This window comes from Hipposideros armiger, unplaced genomic scaffold, assembly GCF_001890085.2.
Source record: "Hipposideros armiger isolate ML-2016 unplaced genomic scaffold, ASM189008v1 scaffold_206, whole genome shotgun sequence".
Lineage (NCBI taxonomy): Eukaryota > Metazoa > Chordata > Mammalia > Chiroptera > Hipposideridae > Hipposideros > Hipposideros armiger.
In genome coordinates, this window is record NW_017731556.1 from 2,794,599 (window position 1) to 2,800,266 (window position 5,668).

A 5,668-nucleotide genomic window follows, 5' to 3' on the forward strand; every position below is an offset into this window, starting at 1 on the left:
TTTTTATCAGTTATTTTAATGGTTTAAATGACTAAATAAAATATGCATTCCAAAAATAGGAATGACATTAATTTTAAAGCAAATATACAGGATCTTGTATTTTTAGACAGGTATCGTGCTTTCATGTAATCCTCTTGTGAAAGTACTTATTCATCCCATAAAGTTTCACAACATGGAATTCTTTTCTAGAGACAATTTACTACATATCAAGAAATGGGACTCATTAACTTATAATCATAGATTTGTGCTCTAGTTCTGAAAAAAAAATATTTTTTCCTGCCTTCTTCATTTCCTAATTCCTCCTTCCTTCTCTCTCTTGCAGCTGGGGCCACATGCTCTCTATTCTTCCATTTCCATTATTCTGCCCGCTATATCTGCCATTCATTGTTAATGTGTCACCCACAGGCACTGACATGGTTTATCTAAAATACGTGTATGTATGGGCTGGCCAAGTGGCGTGTTGGTTAAGAGCTGGCTTGGGACACCAGCTCTGAGCAGCAGGTCCCCGGCTCGGATCCCACATGAGGGTCAGTGATGCTGTGCCCCCTACAGCTAAGATGGTGAACAACAGCTCGACCTGGAGCTGGGCTGCTGTGAATCCACAGTGATGCCGTAGGCTGCAGTGGGCTGCTGTAAGCTACCATGTGTGGCCGGCAGCTGGCATGAGCTATCATGAGCTGCCGTGAGCAGCTATCCAACGGCCGGGGAGCGACTGCCTCACCCGGGAAGAGTGCAAATGATAATACCAACATGGGCCAGTGAAGCGAAGTCCTCCACAACTAGACTGAAGAACAAAAGGACAGCAACTTGTCTGTTCCCCTTCCCCGATCCCCCAACGTTGTTTCGCTCCCCCAGTTTCCCAATAAAATATTTAAAAAAATAAAATAAAATACGTGTATGATCACTCTTCTGCAGTGTCCTTTAATCAGTCCAGCTGCAACATCCCATCAAGACTCTTTATGCTACCTTTCCAGCCTTGTTTTTCACTATTGTCCGATATAAACCAGTTACACTGAGAAACCTACAACTCTTGACAGTGCCATGCTTCCTTGTCTCCCATTTGGAATAAACCTTTGTTTTTGTTTTTGTTTCTGACTGGAATACAGATATTTCCCTATAGAGATTTGTTCACCCTTTTTGACTTTCCAATAGAACCAGCTCTGAGATATCTTACTCTTCACTTCTGCTAGGGTTGAAGCAGTAATAATCCTTGGGGTTCTTCACAGTTGTGTACTGAACTTACATCTCTCTTAGCATTCACAGTGCTGTGTAGTTGAATTGCTCATCTGTCTGTCTTCCTGTTCATGTGAAAATTCCTAGAGGACATGCTAGAATGTATCTTTCTCTGCAGCCACATTTGCAAGTAGCTTATCTTGCCTGTTGTATGCACCAAATGGCAGATTTTCTCTTCTCCTACAATTTTGTTAAATGGAAAGGTTCTCAATAACTCGCAGAGAGTGGGTCTCTGCAACATATAGAATTGATTACTTTGTGGGAAAGTATATCTGCCACGGCCTGAAGGTTTGGGCTCCCCCCCAAATCATATGTTGAATCCTGACACCCAATGCGACGGTACTTTGAACTGGGGCCTTTGGAAGGTGATTAGATCATGAGGGCAAAGCTCTCCTAAGTGGAATATGTGCCTTTATTAAAAAGACTGAGAGAGTTCCTTTTCCCTTCCAATGTATGAGGATCCAGCCAAAAGACAACTGGGAGCCAGGAAGCTTATCTCACCAGACACCTTAACTCTCAGCACCTTGATCTTGGACTCCCACAGCCTCCAGAACTGTGAGAAGCCAATTTCTGTTGTTTATAAGCCACCCGGTTCATGGTATTATAATAGTCCAAGCAAANATTTAGGAACTATAATAACAAAACATACAAAACAGGCCTGAGAAAACATGATGAAAATTAACATCAGAAAATGTATAACAATTTAATTTGAAAATGAAATTGAGTTTTCTAGACTTAAACATTTAATTACTCCTTGAATATTTTACACTAATCTGAATTATTTATATAATCAACTAAAAAATGCCCTTTATGTCTCATTTGAAGTGCTAGCCATACCACACCCCTACCTCTGTGGCAAGCAGCTGTGTGTGTATCTTCATTCCTGAAGCAGCTTGCATGCTGTATGCAGAAGCCATAGTGGGCAATACAGACCCTGTTCTCCAAATATTAAAAATTACCATCCTGACTATTGACTGCTGCTTTGCATCAGGGAAGGAGGGGACAGACATAGAAGTGGGCAGCCATTGTTGAACTTCTCATTGTTGAAAGTCTCTCCTCCACCAACTGAAGTAACTTCTACGGGACTTAAAGGGCTGGTGCCTTTAACACCTCATTCACTTTTTTTTTTCTTTTTGGGAGAAAGACATTAAAAACTAAACCTTCAAAAGCAACTGCATGTACAGGGGAAAACAGAAAGTTACTGTGAATGCCGAGTAAAAGGTGCAGGCTCAGAAAAGACCTGAGAAGACCTTAAGTTTACTCCTCATGCTATGCTAAGAATGGAGACAGTTGACATCAATTAACAAAACAAAAATTAAAAAATACAAACAGAAAATCTAAAGCAAAAGGAAGCAAACCCTGGGAAAGGAGGAAAAAGTGAGTTCCAAAGTTACCACATTGTTGGATTCAGATGTCAACCACAATTCAGATTTGGATTTCAACCACAACAATTGCAAGGCATACAAAGAAACAGGGAAATGAAAAAATGAAAAGCTAAACCAATAGAAATGGAACCTAAGGAAGGCTAGATGAGAGACCTACTAGACAAAGACTTTAAAATAGCTATCTTAAAGATGATCAAAGAACTAAAGGAAGATGTGACAAAGACAAGAAAATGATGTATCAACAAAATGGAAATTTGATAAAGAGATCGAACACCTGAAAAGAAACCAAAAAGAAATTCTAGAGCTTAAAATTACAATAACTGAAATTAAAATTCACCAGAGGAATTTAGAGGTAGGTTTGAGCAGATAGAAGAAAGAATCATCAAACCTTAAGCTAAAGCATTTGAAATTACTGAGTGTGAGCAATAATAACAATAAAAAAATGATTGAAGAAAAGTGAACAGAGTCCAAGGGACCCTACCAAGTAAACGAACTTACTTCTAGTGGGAGTCCCAGAAGGAAAAGAGAAAGAAAAAAGTAGGACAATTACTTGAATAAATAATGGCCAAAAACTTCCCAAATTGTTTGAAAGATATGAACTTAAACATCCAAGAAGCACAAAAAACTCCAAGTACATAATCAAACTGTGAAAGACAAAACCAAAGAGAATCTAGAAAGCAGCAACAGGGAAGTGATTTGTCACATACAAGGACCCTCAATAAGAAATCAGCAGCTTTATCATCAGAATGTTTGGGGGCCAGAAGGTCGTGGGCTAATACTATTAAAAGAGCTAAAGAAAAAAACCTTGTTAACTAAGAATTCTATATCTGGAAAAAGTGTCCTTGAAAAGTGAGGAGAAAAGAAGACATTCCTAGATAAACAAAAGCTGAGGGAGTTCATTACCATTAGATCTGCTCTTCAAGAAATCCTAAAGAGAGTCCTTCAGGTTTGAAATAAAAGGACACTAGACAGTAACTCAAAGTCATTTGAATAAATAAAGATCTCAGCATGCCATTTTTTGTTTTCTACATGATTTGAAAGACTAATAAATTTTTGAAAACCAGCAATTATTACTGTAAAAGATAGTATTGTCACTCCACATTTGGTAAATCCATGTTTGGTTTCTACATAATTTTATAGACTAATATATTAAAAACAATACTAAATTTATGTTTTAAGACAAAATGTACAAAGACATAGGTTTTTTATATCAATAACTGAAAGGGATGGGGGCAGAGCTGTAAATGACCTGAGTTTTTTATGTTATTGAAGTTTAACTGGAATAAATTGAGGCACTAATATCTACTTATTATGGTTATGAGGATTAAAGGAATTTTGTATGTAAGGTGTCTAGCACATAGCTAGCACGTGGTAAGCATTAAGTTAAATGGTAGTTATTCATTAACTTTAGGACTGAATCTTTTTAGTGATGTCATACTTTTTCTCATTTCATTAAATAATTTTTATTTTTTAACTTTTTGTACTTCAATGTTTTAAGTTTGTATGACATCTAATTGGAGAAAACTAGAGGGAAATGCTACTGTCAAGATAAGATGCAGGATCTGGAATCCTGCTATGCTCAGAAATGATATATGTGCATCCATTGAGCAAGAGCTGAACTTAAAGAAGACAGCATTTGGTAACTTCCTTGAAAGGTCGTATGTAGACTATGCTGTTGGATAGCTTATCCTGGCCTGAGTTGTTAAGCCAAATATGCCTTTCCTGTGATTATTTAATGAACTTGATTCACTAGATGTTTCTCTGCATGATAAGGATTAATTTAGAAAGCTGATAAACATCACATATAGAGCATATTTATTTTCAAGCAAAGCAGAGGAAAGTTTTTGAAGTGAACTGATTGCCAATGTACTAATTTGAATTAATGTTTGCTTCACTTAAACTCTGTTATACTTTTTGAGATCATTAAACATAAGTAATGAACTGATGCTAAGGCTCATGTGTGGTGGGGAAAGGAATAGATAAATTCAGGTCTGTACAGTCTTCATAGTTTTGAGTTTTTTTCTGGGAATTTAATTATTGTAAATGTTAATAATAGAAATAAAGTATAAATTTTAACATCAAAGAAGGGTCTAATTCTTCTGTTTACCACAGTCTTAAAGCCCAACTTACTACAGAAATGAAACAAAATATTATTCATTTGAAAGAAATAACACTTTTTATGGCATTCTGTTATCAAGTACTAAGATAGTATAAGTAGCTTAAGCAAAGTAACACAATAACTGACAAATTCAATTAAATGCCATATCCCTTACCATAATGTATATTACCTGAACGTTTCTTCTTTACAATTTCAGTCCAAAATTTATAATTAATGTAGCAAATCATGAGAGTTATAAAATTCAAAAGAGCTTCTTTGATGACTTTTTTGCAGTTTTTGTTTTGTTTTGTTTTTTACTTTTAGTGACATCTCATTACACTTTGAAAAATTTATTCTAGTTTGCTGGCTTTTTCTCACTACATATTTTTCCAAACAATAATGGAATTAAAGATCAAGCCATTCTGCTTTTAAATAAGGGCTGCTTTTCTTTCTTGAATTGCCTTCTCATTCACATAGTTTCATTTTTTTCAAAAGACAGTGTATATGTGCTCTTGAAAATACATATAGCAATTATTCTTTGCACATGTTATTCTTTCCCTATTGTTACATTTCACTATTAAAGTCTCAATTTCTCTTGAATGGTAGGTTATCGCAAAGGGAGTTCTTGGCTTTGTTTTGGAGCAGAAGTGAACCAGCTATGACCTGAGGGCCAAATCCAGCCCACTGCCTCTTTTTGTAGTTTTGAGCTAAGAATTATTTTTATATTATTAGATGGTTGAAAAAAATTTAAAAAGATAATATTTAGTGAAAAGTGAAAAGAATACAAAATCCAAATTTTTGTATTTATAAATAAAATTTTGAATTAAAAAATTTAATATTAGGGGAAATTTTCTTTCTTTGTGTATAAGTTCCACATAATATTCTTGAGTTTGTGCTTTTTCCAGAAAAGTCTAAATACGTAATACCTAGCCTTTGGCAGAAAAACTGCTGA